At 39.0% G+C, this 16,558-nt stretch overlaps 1 pseudogene; it reads left to right on the top strand.

Annotated features, from left to right (window-relative positions):
• Positions 1–317: 317 nt before the first annotated feature.
• On the top strand, positions 318–475 carry LOC116663923 (annotated as a pseudogene).
• Positions 476–16,558: the final 16,083 nt, after the last annotated feature.

Here is a 16,558-nt window from a genome sequence, read left to right as displayed (position 1 = left end):
AAAATTTGTATTGCATGTCAAGAACAATGCATGGACCATACTTATACTAAATAAATATATGTTTATATAAATATAAAGGTACATATGTATCTGTACATATGTACGTATTCAGTGACATTTGTATAGGCTTAGATGGAAAGTTAGTGCCCAATCATGGCACATTAGTCTACATGCCCGGGGATTTGTGTCACAACAAGAAATGTATCCTCCGAAGAAATCATCCTGCTCCCTTCTTGCATGGAAAGGAGAGAAGTCATGAGATTGAGCATGATGTTGGATTGGTGGCAAGTGCAAGGATGCATCAAGAAGCCATTGGAAAGACTATACTTTCAGGGATCATTTCTATGGTTCGTTACTAGAGAAGTTTCTCTGAACGTATAGAGCACCCGAACCACATGATCATCTTAATAGATGCAGAAAAAGCATTTGATAAAATTCAACACCCATTTATGATAAAAACTCTCACCAAAGTGGGTATAGACAGAACATATCTCAACATAATAAAAGCTATATATGACAAACTTACAGCCAGCATAGTACTCAATGGTGAAAAACTCAAAAGCTTCCCACTAAAATCTTGGACAAGACAAGGCTGCCCACTGTCACCACTCCTATTCAACATAGTCTTGGAAGTCCTAGCCACAGCAATCAGGCAAGAGAGAGAAATAAAAGGGATCCAAATTGGAAAAGAAGAGGTAAAAGTTCACTATATGCTGATGACATGATACTATATATAGAAAACCCTAAAAGGTCCACACAAAAACTACTAGAACTAATCAAAGAATTCAGCAAGGTAGCAGGTTACAAGATTAATGTTCAAAAATCAGTTGCATTTCTTTACACTAACAATGAATCAACAGAAAAAGAAGGTAAAGAAACAATCCCCTTCAAAATAGCACCCAAAGTAATAAAATACCTAGGAATAAATCTAACCAAGGAGATGAAAGTCTTATACATGGAAAACTATAAACCACTGATGAAAGAAATTAAAGACTTAAAAAAATGGAAATATATCCCATGCTTCTGGATTGGAAAAATCAATATTGTTAAAATGGTCATAAAGCCCAAGGCAATCTACAGATTTAACGCAATCCCTATCAAATTACCCAGGATGTATTTCACAGAACCAGAACAAATCATAATAAAATTTATATGGAACCACTAAAGACCTAGAATTACCAAAGCATTATTGAAGAAAAAGAAAGAGGCTTGAGGAATAACTCTCCCAGACTTCAGACAATACTATAGAACTACAGTCATCAAGACAGCATGGTATTGGTCCAAAAACAGACATATGGATCAATGGAACAGAATAGAGAGCCCAGAAATAAACCTACAAACTTTTGGTCTACTAATCTTCAACAAAGGAGGCAAGAATATACAACGGAATAAAGACAGTCTTTTCAGCAAATGGCGTTGGGAAAACTGGACAGCAGCATGTAAATCAGTGAAGCTAGAACACTCCCTTACACCATACACAAAAATAAACTCAAAATGGATCAAAGACTTAAACATAAGACAAGATACAATAAACCTCCTAGAAGAAAATATAGGTAAAAACATCATCTCACATACATCTCAAAAATGTTCTCCTAGGATAGTCTACCCAAGCAATAGAAATAAAAGCAAGAATAAACAAATGGGACCTAATTAAATTTACAAGCTTCTGCACAGCACAGGAAACCATAAGTAAAACAAAATGACAGCCTATGGAATGGGAGAAAATTTTTGCAAATGAAACCGACAAAGGCTTGATCTCCAGAATATATAAGCAGCTCATATGACTTAATAAGAAAAAAACAAATAACCCAATCCAAAAATAGGCAGAAGACCTAAACAAGCAATTCTCCAAGGAAGAAATACAAATGATCAATAGGCACATGAAAAACTGCTCAATATCACTAATTATCAATGCAAATCAAAACTACAATTAGGTATCACCTCACACCAGGCAGAATGACCATCATTCAAAAGTCCACAAATGACAAATGCTGGAGAAGCTGTGGAGAAAAGGGAACCCTCCTACACTGCTGATGGGAATGCAGTTTGGTGCAGCCACTGTGGAAAACAGTATGGAGAGTCCTCATAAGACTAGGACTAGACTTACCGTATGACCCAGGAATCCCACTCCTGGGCATATATCCAGAAGGAACCCTACTTCAAAATGACACCTGCATGCCAATGTTCATAGCAGCACTATTTACAATAGCCAAGACATGGAAACAGCCTAAATGTCCATCAACAGATGACTGGATAAAGAAGCTGTGGTATATTTATGCAATGGAATACTATTCAGCCATAAAAACTGACAACATAACACCATCTGCAGCAACATGGATGCTCCTGGAGAATGTCATTCTAAGTGAAGTAAGCCAGAAAGAGAAAGAAAAATACCATATGCAATCACTCATATGTGGAATCTAAGAAAACACAAACAAAGCATAAATGCAAAACAGATCTAGACTCATAGACATAGAATACAAACTTGTGGTTGCCAAGGGGGTGGAGGGTGGGAAGGGATAGAATGGGATTTCAAAATGCAGAATAGATAAACAAGATTATACTGTATAGCACAGGGAAATATACACAAGATCTTGTGGTAGCTCACAGTGAAAAAAATGTGACAATGAATATATGTATGTTCATGTATAACTGAAAAATTGTGCTCTACACTGGAATTTGACACAACATTGTAAAATGATTATAACTCAATAAAAAAGAGTTTAAAAAAAGGCCAGTGGAACAGGTTGTACAGCAGGTACATGACCTGTATCTCTTCCTGGCTCCCACTCAAGCCCCCATAGTCATCATAATAAGTTCCACAAAATAAGTTTTACTGCGAGACAGAGAGACTTATGGAGGGGTGCAAATTGTACCCAAGTCACAGGTACAGGCACACAGAACATTCCAGCATCTTTCCAGAAGTCACTCTGTATCTTAATCCCCTTCACCTTTGCCTACATTCTAATCCTTTCTGAGTTCGTCCCTGGCCAGTCAAGAAATCTGTTAACATCTCCTGGATTCCTTCTACTTTTGCGTTTGGTCCAAAGTGAATGATTCTCAACTCCCCGGGCCATTTGCAGTCTATAGATTCCTTTCGGTCACTTTCCTTCTTTCAAGTCCCTAGTACCCTCTTCACTAAACACTAGAACTCCAGGCCTAAGTCCCTGAGACAGGGTGGCTGAGATCTGGGCACAGAGCAAATGGTTTTCATTTTAGAGGAAAAGTAAGTTCTGCTCTTATTTGTAGTTTCCTGTGACAACTGCCCCTTGCCTCCTTGCTCTCCTGGTCAAAAGTTTAGTAGACCTTGACTGTAGAAATGCATGCCTCCCGCCCTGTGCCTGCCTGTGTGATTATAAGAGCACTGGGAGATAATAGGGGTCTCAGGGCTGTGAAGGACTGTATGAAACTCTGCTTGGGAACATCCAGGGAGTTTCGGCTGACAGGGCAGGCAGGGCGGGCAAAGCGCTAAGGCTGGGCGCATGCCACCTCCAGACTGTCCCCATGCCTGCCCACCACTGTCAGCTCCTGAGCCCATGGGCCCATCCCACAGATCCCTCAGAGGCCTGGCCTGACCATGACCCAGCCAATGATGCCTAGAGTAAGGTGCAGAGTGCCGTTTCAGTTGGGAGCTGATAGAAAGAGTGGAGATGGGGTCAGAGAGGGCAGAGAGGAAGAAGTACAGTGAGACAGGGGTGGGAGGGGAGGACAAGTTGATGGAAGGTGACAGAGGGTGCTTCTGAGAGAAATTTCCCCCATCAGCTCTCGGTCCTTGGAGACTTTTCATTTAGTCAAAACAGAAATTTGGTTCCAAGGGAGTGCAGGAAACTTGTGGTTGTCAAAGACAAAAATAAAATAAAATAAAAATAAAAAAAATAAAAAATAAAATAAAATAAAATAAAATAAAATAAAAGAAATAAATAAATAAAGAAAGAAGGAAGAAGAAAGAAAGAAGGAAGAAAGAAAGGAAGGAAGAAAGAAAGGAAGGAAGAAAGGAAGGAAGAAAGAAAGAAAGAGAAAGAAAGAAAGGAAGGAAGAAAGAAAGAAAGAAAGAAAGAAAGAAAGAAAGAAAGAAAGAAAGAAAGAAAGAAAGAAAGAAAGAAAGAAAGAAAGAAAGAAAGAAAGAAAGAAAGAAAGAAAGAAAGAAAGAAAGAAGAAAGAAGAAAGAAAGAAACGAAGTTACTTTCCCATAGCTCTCTCTCCTCTTTCTTCCCCCTCCCACTGCTGGATAACATTTCATTCCTAGGGCTTCTCAGTATGAACCACGCTGATGGCTCCGATGAATGTCTGCTGCTTCCAAAGGAAACGCTCCCTGCCTGTGTGAAGCCATTAACATCGAGCATCAGGGTCACTCTGCCTGCACTGCGCTCTCACACACCTGGCCAAGAGCACTGCTTTGCGGCCCTGAGTGTCCTGCTGTGGGTTGTTCATTTCACCCAGGGGACACTGGTGCTGGGAACCTACAGCAGAAGGGCTCCAGGCTAGACCAGAGGACACAGCTCTGGCCAGAAGGGTTACAAGACCCTGGAGCCTTCCTTCTGGGAGACAGGCAGCATAGGAGGAGTCATTCATACCTGCAATTGAGTGAGTCTTGGCTCAGCAAGTGACATCTCCCTCTTAAGGTCTCAGTTTCTTTAGCTGTAAAAGGGGGATAATCATCTCACATGGGAAGGGTTACTGATAGCAGAAATTGCAGTTAAACACAGCAGATTGAATACACGCATTTACCTTTAAAATGTCACAATAATGAGAATAAAGGAGCAAAGGAATGAAAGAAGCAACCATAGAAGATGAAAGGCATCAAGAAGATGTTTGTAGATGGAAAACCAAAGGAGGAAGAAAGACTAACTCAGCAGAAGGGCACACAGTGGGGTGTACTGGGGACGATGATAGCCAAGTCCATGTGGCCCCCAGGAAATCAGAACGGCTCTGAAATGGGGGTATCAAGTACTATGGAAGGAAGGGTGAAGCCTGGAGCTGGAAACACACCAGTTGCTTGGAAGTCCCTAAGAAGCGAACAAACCCCAGATTCCCTTCTCCACCCCACACAGCAAGGCAAGTACCTCTCCAAAGAGGTAGAGGCAAAGGTGAAGAGATGGAGCAGAATTTTACATACGTCCTCGGCTTTCACCAACACCCGTCCCTTTCCCGCTAGAGCTCTAGATTGCTGGCAGCCAGATATTCACCTCCCAGGCAAGAGGGTAAAGGATCCCCTCAAGAAATGAATGGACCTTGCAGCTGTTGATATTTGGGGGTTCCCAAGTGAAAACTCCAGCTCACAGCCAATCACAGCAGACTATAGGATCCAGTGAAGTAAAACCCAACAGTCAAAAAGGGCTGCCTCAAAACACAAATTCCAGCCAGTTTTTCTTACCCTGTAAAATATAATAATGTACAAAAAAGAGCATATATTGCGTCCATAAAGAGTTAAAATAATCATATTGAAAACACTTGCACGGAACATTCGCCTTAGGAAACAGAACCTCACCAATAACTTTGAACCCCGTATGTATTCCTGCCCTATTGTCTCCTTCTCCATCTCAAAGTAACCACTATGCTGAGTTTTGTTTTAATCATTTTCTTTGCTTTTCTTTGTAATTTTACCGCACATGTATATATCTCTCTAAACAATGTATTGTTTAGTTTTGCCTGCCTTTGAACTTTATATAAATGGTGTCACACTGCATTTATTCTATGATTTGCTTTGTTTGCCCAGTGTTGTTTTTGAGGTTCATCCACACTGAAATGTGTATGAGAATTATTCTTTTCATTGATGTATAGAATTACATTTTAAGAAAATCCTGTAATTTATGCATCCCTTCTCTTTTCAGTGGATTTCTTATTTGTTTCTAGGCTTATGTTTTGTGTGTGTGTGTGAACAGTGATGCTTTGGTTAGTTTCGTGCAAGTCACTCACTGTGTCTGTGCCTTGGATTCTTTAGAGTATGTATGTCATAGAGGTGGACCTGCTGGGGTATACGTTTTTCTCATGCTAAACTTTAGTAGATAGTGTAAAATAATTCCCATGGTGGGTTTGACCAATTTACACTCCACCAGCTGTGTGAGAATGTCCTGAACTCCATGTTCTCACCAACACTTGGTATTGTCAGCTTAATTTCTGTCAATCTAGAGGATGTGAAATATGTTATTTTGGTTTTAAACTGCGTTTGTCTGATTACTAATGAGGTTGTACATTATTTCAAATATTTATAGGCCATAAGTACATCCTGTTTAGTAAAATGCTCATTCAATTTATTTTATCTTTTTTAAAAGTAGATTTTTTGGTCATTTTTTGTAGTTTTTATATATTCTAAATAGTAATCTTCTGTTGGTTATATGAGTTGAAGGCAACTTCTCCCATTTATTGACTTATCTTTTTGGTGTATTTTGAGAAATACAAACTCGGGTCAATTTTATCATGCTTTTCCTTTATAGATCGTGTTTTTGTCTTTTAGAAAAAAGTGATACAGGAAAAGAGCTTTGTGACCTCAGAGCAGAGAACAATTTATTAAAGTTTTAAAGCTGTACATTTCACATTTTAGCTCTAGATTCAACTAGAATCCATTTTAAGATGTATTGTGAAGTTGTTGGCTATTTTTGATAACTGCCACTTGAAAAATGATGTTTAGAACCACTTTTTGAAAAGCGTATCCTTTCCTAATAACCTGCCTCTCTCATGCATTGGCTAAAATGATGCACATGATGCACTAAGAAATGCTTGGTACACGTGGAGCACACCATAAGAGACGTTTGTTAATTCATTTAATCCTTATTGCAACACGCTGAGGTTGGTATTACTGTTACTCTTATTCTACAGATGAGGAAACTGGAGGACAGCAGGATTAAGTGATTTGCTCAAGGTTACACACTTAATAAGCAGTGATCCTGGCTACAGAGCTGGCACTCTTAATCTCTATGCCTGCACTATCCAATACAGTGGCCATTAGCTACGTGTGGTCATTGAGCACTTGAAATGAGACTATGTGACAGAGGAACTGAAATAAGATGTACTTAAACGTAAAACATCTACTGGATTTCAAAACAGTCAAAAAATGTTAAATATCTCAAATTCATAATTTTATACTGATTGCATGTTGAAATGATATTTTTATTATAGTGGGTTAAATAAAACATACTATCAAAATTAAGTTTATCTGCTTCTTTTTATTTCCATTAATGTGACTATTAGAAAACTTTAAATTACATATGTGGCTTGTATTACATTTCTACACTGACAGCACTGCTTTACATGCTACCGATTCTCCAGGTTTTCCTATATGTGTGGGTTTATTTGGGGGCTTATTAATCTATTTAAGTAATTAAGATAGTATGTTGTTAAGGTAGGGTTAAAAAGATAAATCAATGGCAAAGATTTTTGTTGATATAGAAAGAGTGACTTTCATCACCTGATTCTTCTTTGTCTTAAGTGTCTTAATCAACTATACTTCAATAAAAATTAATTAGTTAATTAATTAATTATTTTAAAAGTGTCTTAAACCTTCTTGCATCTTTACTATTCCACATAAGTTTCAAAATCAGCTTGTTGAGTTCCACTAAAAAAACAGTTTTGGATTATTTTTGAAATTATATTAAGTAAATGGATCAATTTGGGGAGAATTGACATTGTCATAGTATTGAATTTCCCTATTCATGAATATGTATGCCAGTTCATTTATTCTGGTTTTAGCAGCTTTCAAAAAAGTTTATTCTTTCCATAATGACTTACCTAATTTCTTGTGTTAGATTTATTCTTAGATAGCTCATTTGTTTTGTTGCCAATGTGAATTGTATATCGGTCTTAACTGTATTTTCTAATTACTGATTGTTTTTGTACACAAAAACACTTGAGTTTGTATACTGATATTATATTCAGCAACCTTACTAAATTCTGTAATAAAATCTAAGAATTTGTCTGAAGATTCTTTAGGGTTTTCTGCTCACTGGTCAGTCTACTCAAGTGGTAGTATTTTATTTGCAGGAAGAGAAGTCATTATCAGCTTCATTCTTAAATAAAAATAGAGAGCCAAGAATCACAAGACATTTAAAGCAAGTCTGTAAAATAAAAGACAGAGGCTAAGTCAAACAATACAAAGTGAAACTTAGAGGATACAGACAAGATACAAGAAAGGAACAATAGAAAACAAACAAAAATAATATTGCCAGAAAGAAAAGGATTTTTTTCTGTTACATTCATGAAATAATGAAAACAAGTTTCTATTATGAAAAAAATCCAAGAACAGAAAGTAGTTCTTGGAAATTAAAGATATAAAAATAAATAGCTGAATGTAAAATTTAGTAGAAAGTTTGAAACAATTTAAAAGACAAAGAAATCTCCTAGAAACTACACAAAATAAATAAGCACAGGGGAGGACGAGTGAAAAACAGATAAGCTTTTTAGATAACCAATCTAGGAGGTTCATCATCATTAGCTAATAAAAGAGGAGCCAATATAAATAAAAACAGAGGAAAAGGAGAGGGGAAATTCATCAAAGAAATATTGCAAAGAGTTTTCCAAATCTGCTGGGAATGAATTTTCAGAATAAAAGGGCGCATTAAGTACTCAGCACAATGAACACAAAAAGACCCACTTCAAAGTCCATCAGTGTGAAGGTGCAGAATACTAAGAGGATGATAAACATTCTTTGGCTATAAAGGTCACACATCAAGGCTGAGACTAAGAATGGCCTCACCATTCTCAACAACAACACTGGAACCTAGAAGACAGTGGAGCAGTGCTTCAATTTTCTGAGTAAAACTAATGTCCAACCCTGAATCATGTATCTAGCTGGACATTTTTAGATAGACAAGGTCTTAAAGTTTTTGATTTCCATTCATCTATCCTTTTTCAAGATGTTACTGAGTAGTTGATCAAAAAATTGGCAAATAAACTGACAAAGTGGAGGACACTTAATCCAAGAAATGGGAAAACGTCATAGAAAAGCGGTGAAGAGAAACAGTCACAAGAAGGTGGTGGGGAAGGGAGTCCCAGAGTGACAGCTGTCCAGCAGGCCCTGCTGAGCCCGGGACAAGACCTAGGACCCCAGGTTAAAAATGCAATTGATGATAAATCAGTCCATTGGTTACATGGACGATGGTATTGAAAGCTGTTTTAGAGAGAGAGAAAATAACAATAACTACATAAAATCCTAAGAAATAGAAAAAAAAAAAGACAGGAGAAATTGTTATATACTCTAGGAAACAAAGGGATCTACAAGAAGCCACAGTACTTGGATCATAAATAAATGATATTTACAGTTATAACAATATAAACACTGATCATAATTCAATAAAAGATAATTATATTTAAGGTGGTAAAATAGATGGGGTGGGGAATATAAAAGAACTAAAATATTATCCCACCTAATAGGCATTTAATAAATAATGCCTGAAATTCACAAATTGATGGTATTTAGAACAACAAAGAGATACTGCTAAGAACTAAAGTTCCTTGCCTCTAGGAAGTGGGATGACTGTGGTCAGAGGGATAATAGGGGATGATCGTTTCATTACTGTATCATCATGTTGTGCTATCTGACTTCTTAAACTGTATGTGTGTATTAAGTTAATGGAAATTTAAATTAATCTTTATTTTTAAAAAGGATATGGAACGTGGTGCTCAAAAAATATATATATAAGCTTCCTATTCTTAAAATGCTGGCATACACCTGAGGTGTGTTCATCATTTAGTTTGGTTCTCCGCAAAAGCAGGGTCTGAGACAAGGGCTTGCATGCAAGTGGTTTATTTGAGGGAATGACCCCCAGAGTTGAGAAGAGAAGGACCTGAAAGAACAAAATAGGAAAAGAGAAGCAACTAAATCAAGTATGTGTTATTGAGCTGCTCATGTTTCTATGGGCAATTGGAACTCAATCCTGCTGAATATTCTCTGAAGAACTATGTGCCTCAGAATTGTCTGAAGCTGTAAGAGAGAAGTATTTGTCTCCCAGCTCTGCTGCCCTCATTGGTCAAGTTTGCCCCCACAGAGTGTTAACTCCCTAGCACTTCAGACTGGCTGAGCAGGCACACATTGGCTTCCCGTATGACAGCAGGAAGCCCAGGGCAGGACGCAGGAGACAAGTGATGCAGCTGGGGTTGAAGGTCAGGCAACACCCGCACACAGCTGTTTGCTGAAGCAGCAGCCAGAGGAATATAGGCTGAGAGGATGTGAGCTGGAGAATAAAAGATGACCAACATGTGTGGTTTGATGAATATACATGAGTATATTCCAAGCTACCTTTTTTTACCCTCCAAATAGGTACCACAGTCCTACCCTCCCCTGCACTCCACAAATCCAAAACAGCTTCTGTGAACATAAATACTTTCCTATTCTACCCTATGTCAGTTAAGCAATGTCCTTATTACATGACCACTCATCTCTAATGCTGTCTGTTGTCTAATGCTGTCTGCTGCACGTGGCAGGACCCACATCTGCCTTTGTCCTCTGGTCTGGCATCCACCATGACTCTGTAGGGTGATATCATTCAACCAAGGCTTTGTGCTGGGAACATGGAGGAGGTGATGGTGGTCCAGACTGAGCACACTAATCTGCCGGCAATCCTCATTGACACTGCCTCATCCATTCTGACGTGTATATATAAACAAGTTTCTTTTTGCATCATCATTCTCTACTAGTCATCCCTGAGAAAGTGCTTGGATGGAGGAGACTAACCACCATTTGTTGATCTCAATTTTCCAGACCCTCCCTGTCCCTGGGACCACAAATGGTAGATTTGGCTGTACAAAGTGCCTTATAGGAATCAAAACTCTTGTGCAATACAGAGGTTCTCAGGAAAGCACTGATGGGAAGACTGTGGTAGCCTTCTTTTCTGTGTCTTGTAGTCATGTGTACACAGAAGGTGCCAAATAAATATTTGATTAGAAACTAAATGAATGAAGTTATTAATCTCCTTCTCTCTCACAGGAAAAATGTTGATCAGATTATAAACTCTTTAATGGCAAGAATGACTAATAGGACTTTAAGGGTGGAGAATTTGAAAGAGTATCTAATCCAGAGGTTCTCAAAGGAGTTATTGGACCAGAAGCATCAGCATCTCATGGAAATGTTAGAAATTCAGAGTCTTCGGCCTCATCCAGATTTTCTGAATCAGTAACTCTGTGATTAGAACCCAGTAACCTGAATTTTAACAACTCACCAAGTGATTCTGATAATATGTTAAGGTTTGAGAATCACTGGTCTAGATTTATCTGGCCCCCATTTTTTGTAGATGAGGAAACTTAAGGCAGAAAATAGAAGCAACACAGCCAAGACTACATAGCCAGGAAATAATAGGGCTCAGAAGGACAGCACCATTTTATGACCCCATCTTATGACTGGGTCTTCTGTCTACTCTTCAATGCCAACACGCTCTCACCTTCCACCATGTTTCTAGAATAATGAACTTGTATGTAACTGGTTAGGTTGAGGTGTTGATGATGGTAGTTAATAAACCAAAGTTATACATTGGATCTCCAATTGGAACCATTTCTACTTTCTTTTCTGTGACCACAAACTGTACCCCTACTGCCATAAACCATCTCACAAATGCATTCCTTTGATCATTAGGAAGAGGTATAAAAGCAAGGAAGACTTTGTGAAAATCCCATCATTTCTGGGGAAATAATGTAAAATACATCAATATATTGGTCCTATGACAACATCTTTGTATAGGAATGTGCAATTCACATTGTACCTTCCCTGGGTTCCCTGCATGTAGAACAGTGTATGAATTAAGCCGGAAGAACATCACACCAGTAACCTAGTTCTGGTGCCCTCTGCCAGAAATGCTTCTTCCATTGACAGCCTATCTCCTACTCATGCTTTAAGCTAGAGGTTCCTAAACTCTGAGTTTTCATGGATCAAAAATACTTTCCAAAATATTTTTGAAGGACTGATACGTGATTGCCCCCTTTTATTTTATCAAATAAAGACATAGACACAAAAACCAGTACTCCCATTTCTGTCATCAACACCTAATGTCACCATCATTTTACATTAGCTACAAAAAAGCTGAAGCATCTCGGAATAAAGACAATGTTTTCCCCAAAATGTGAATTCATGCACTTATACTATTGTCCACTTTTTCTCATTTGTCTTCTGCTCTGTAAAACAATTATGAGATGGCATGGTTCTACAGATCAGGATTTGGAAACCACTTTTCCTTTAAGCCAAATCGTCTTCTGTGCAGACTGGCTTAGATCCCTCTCTATTTGACTCCCACAACATCCCATGACTATTTCAATGATTGTTTTTTATATTCATTCATAGTTATCTACTTATGAGTATGTTTCCCCTACTCTAGTGTAAGTTCTAAAAAACAAGAATTGAGACTATTTAAATATTTGATTTTGTTCTTTGGCATTTGTCTGGCACATGAGAGCCAGGCAATAAACAATTGTGGAAGGAAGGAAAGGAAAGAAGGAAGGAACGAAAGAAGGAATGAAGGAAGGAACAAAGGAAGGAATGAAGGATGGATGGAAGGAAGGAGGAAGGAGGGGCAATTTTTGGATTTTGAAACAGACAAAATCTCTCTAATAACTAGTATTTCTGGCTTTAATTCTTAGACTTGAAAAGGACACTTAATGTGGGCCACCTGAGCCAGACAACCCCATTCCAGCCAAGGAAGCAGTATCTGGAGCCAAGTGAATCCATACTTGACTTGCTGTCTTACCAGACATCAGGCATGACTTCCCTCTGGCTGCTTACACTCTAAAAACAGCCTGATATCAGAGCTGTGGCTTTCAAGAGGCAAATGGGGGCAGTAGACAAATGGGGGAAAGGAACCAGCTAGGGAGGGACTTATGGAGGGATCTGAAGGAAAGTTGCAATTCATTAGAGCCATGCTTTGTGGAGCTATCAGGCAGGCCAGGGAAAGGCTTGGACATTGAGCTCAGAGGGCCGTGCGTTGATGGGATTTCTCATTCGCACTGCATCTTAAAGGCCATGTTGATGTTAGACAGTTATGCGTATGTCTCTGGAACAGGAACCTCTGGAGAGTTTAAGAAGCTGCCATGGTCTCTAAGTTCCTGGCTTGCACAAGCTGTTGGTTGGTGCACCATGATGCAATGGGGTTTGATATTTCAAAAAGGTCCAAAGACAGGACAAAACCACCTCTGTGCCAGGAAAGAAGATGGGGGAAGAGGAGGTGGGCCACACAATAAACCCCAGAAGGCAAGGCAGTTTTTAGATTCCCATAATCACAGGCAAGATGGCAGGAAGGAGCACCCCCCCACCATAATCCCTCAGGGCAGGGGGAGGAGGGGAGGACAGTGACAACGTCTCCTTTTACCCACCCACTTCCTTGCCCCAGTGCCCAGGGAATGCGTCATGGAAGACAGACCAATGTCTTCATGTCTACAGCCCCGGGACTTTCCTAAAGGGAGAAAGAATTCCTGTTTGGGGAATTTTTAAAGTCTTTGTGTTGGATGTCTTCCCTCGGCCCAAGCTTCCAAGCTGGAGCAGAAGTTGAATGGGTATCATAACTTACTGAAAATAGGAGACTGGATTCAATGACTCCTAAAGGGCCTCACCAGAAGAGGGGCTCAGAAAAGGAGAGAAAATAAAACAGAGACAAAAGAGGCTGAAGATGCAAGAGGCAGTGAGTGGCAGAAGCCAGGAGTTGGAGCTGATTAGAAAGTTCATGCAGGGACATTTGAGCAAAGTAGGAAGTGATTAATCACCCCTTACGATTCACTCACTTGTGTACTAAGCAAATATTTATGGACATCCTGCCGCTTGCCAGGTATGATGCTAAGCCCCTCCCTCAAGGAGTTTACAGTCTACTGAGGTGGGGGGGGACAAGTAAACAGACACCTGCAGTAGAAATGCTACTGAATGTTCACATAGGACCTGTTGATACCAGGCAGGCTTCTCAGCACTCTGCTTTTAATCCTCCCAACCACCTAGGAAGTAGGTCCTATTATTAGTATCACCCTCATTCTACAACCAGGAAATGGAGACCCAGGAAGTTTAAGCAACATGCTCTAGAGCATCCAGGTGTGAGTTGTAGAGCTGGAGAGGAAAGCCTGTGTTCTCATAATATCGCACAGAGAGGCAGGGTGACCACAGTGGTCAATCTCACAAAGAAAAGGAAGAGCAAGGCAATAAGAGTTCAGAGGACAAGGCTCAGAAGCTCCTCCTCATAACAAAGCTGAGTTCTGAAGAATAGTGGACAAATAATAAAAGAAGACTATTAAAGCTTGAGCTGACATAGGCAGAGAGAAAAGGAACCAAGAAATTTAAACTAAAAAGTATAGAAATGGAACAGGAGTCAAGATTTGGAATTTTAAAATCAGGAAGACACAAAAATTCAGACTGACCTGCCCACATGCATTGATCTTGTCCATCCCAACGGCTCCCTCCCCACCAACACCAGCAATCCTGCTTTTCCAGCCCCTGCCCCAAAGAGAAAAGGCTTCCTGCAATATATCTCTTCTGGACCTACCTCAAGACTAGCCCTGATTTGGACACAAATGAAAAAGAGACTTAAAAAATAAAATAAAATAAAACAGGAGATGGTCAAATGACATTGGGAACTGGAGCTACCAAAAAAGTCTTACTTATGTCAAACCTTTGAAAACGTAGTCTGGCAGAAACAGAAAAGCCAAAGAGAAGGAAACAATAAATTGGACATCTGTGTAGGTTAGTGCTGTTCAGTAGAACTCCCTGAAGTGACTGTAGTGTTCTCAGCAATACAGCAGCTACTATCACATGTGGCTATTTAAGTTTTTTTTTTAATTTAAATAACATTTTAAATTCAGTTCCTCAGTTACACTAGCTACTACATTTCAAGTACTCAGTAGCCACATGAGTCTAGTGGCTACCATATTGGAACTCACAGTTCTAGACTATAAACTTTTGTTGAGTACAATAGAAGGAAAATGTGAAGGTCCAAATTTAGGGTACAATTCAATAGTTTTACAATATATGGGCTTCCTTTAGGAGAGAGAACATATTTTTCTAGTGAAAAAAAAAAAGCCATAGTGGAAGTGAGAAAATTATTTGGATAACTAGATGCTTGATAGATGTGCATGAGATATTTCTTGTTTGATAGGGAGATTCTGTGCCATGAGTGAGGAAACCTAACTCCTCATTTCTCATGCTCAGCCTGGCATGTGCTTGCTGTGTGAGTTCACACGAACTAGTTCTCCTCTCTGATCTTCTTCCTCTTCTCTAATGAAGATTTAGTCTTGATTGTGGATGACAAATAGGAAACTAAAAAGCACGTGCACCACCATGCCTTGTACCTGTTCCACAGCAAACGTGGGTAGTTAAGCACAACACTCTTCCCCACCGAGCTGAGGTCGGCCTCTTTACAGTTTAGCACATCAAGCGGCTGCCAACAATTAATCAGAACTGTCACAGGCAATGAAACCTCTTTCCTACCTCAGTTTGGGCTAACCACTAAATTGATTCAAAAAAAAAAAAAATCAAGAGAATGAAATAACTGAAAAGACCGTTATCTGGACAATTGTCTTTAAGACCACTGGCCACAACCTTCCAATAGCCTTTCTCAGGCATCAGGTTGCTTGTTGGTTTTTTGGGTTTTTTTTTAACATTTTTTTTATTGAGTTATAGTCATTTTACAATGTTGTGTCAAATTCCAGTGTAGAGCACAATTTTTCAGTTATATATAAACATACATATATTCACTGTCATTAGAATTCGTTGATAGTATTTAATCTGAGATGGTAACTCTGCTATGAGAATTAATTTTTCAAATACTAACTTGGCTAGGCTAAGGTACTCAGTCCTTTGGTCAAACACCAGTCGAGATGCTGCTTTGATGATATGATGTACTTAACACTTTGAGTAAAGTAGATTACCCTGCGTATGTGGGTGGACCTCATCTAATCAGGTGAAGGTGTTAAGAGAAAAGACTGAGCTCTCCGGAAGTGGAAAGAATTCTGCCTCCAGGATACCTTCATACTCAAGGTAGTACTCTTCCCTGGGTCTCTAGCCTGCTGGCTTCCCCACAGATTTCAGACTTTCCAGCCTCCACAATTGCATAAGCCAGTTCCTTAAACTATCGCTCACTACAGGAAACTATATTCAATATCGTGTAGAAACCTACAGCAAAAAAGAATATGAAAATGAATATATGTGTGTTCATGTATGACTGAAGCATTGTGCTATACATCAGAAACTGACACAACATTGTATGACTATACTTCAATAAAAAATATATATATATATACAAAAAAACCTCTCTTACTCTTTATATATATGTTTATAGTTGACACTTGAACAATACAGGTTTAAACTATGTGGGTCAATTTATATGGGGATTTTTTTTTTTTTTTACTAAATACATACTATAGTACTACATGATCAGCAGTTGGTTGAATCCATGGATGCAGAACAGTAGATGTGGAGAAACTTCATGTATGGAGGGGCAACTGTAAGTTATACACGGATTTTCAAATGAATGGAAAATTAGCACCCCAACCCACCTGCTGTTCAAGAGTCAGCTGTATGTACACACACACACACACACACACACACACACACACACCCTATTTGATCTATTCTTGAGAGAACGCTGATTAATACACTTGCCAAGAA

The sequence above is a fragment of the Camelus ferus genome, chromosome 5 (genome assembly GCF_009834535.1).
Source record: "Camelus ferus isolate YT-003-E chromosome 5, BCGSAC_Cfer_1.0, whole genome shotgun sequence".
NCBI classification, from domain to species: Eukaryota; Metazoa; Chordata; class Mammalia; order Artiodactyla; family Camelidae; genus Camelus; species Camelus ferus.
This window is presented reverse-complemented; position numbering and strand designations above follow the sequence as displayed.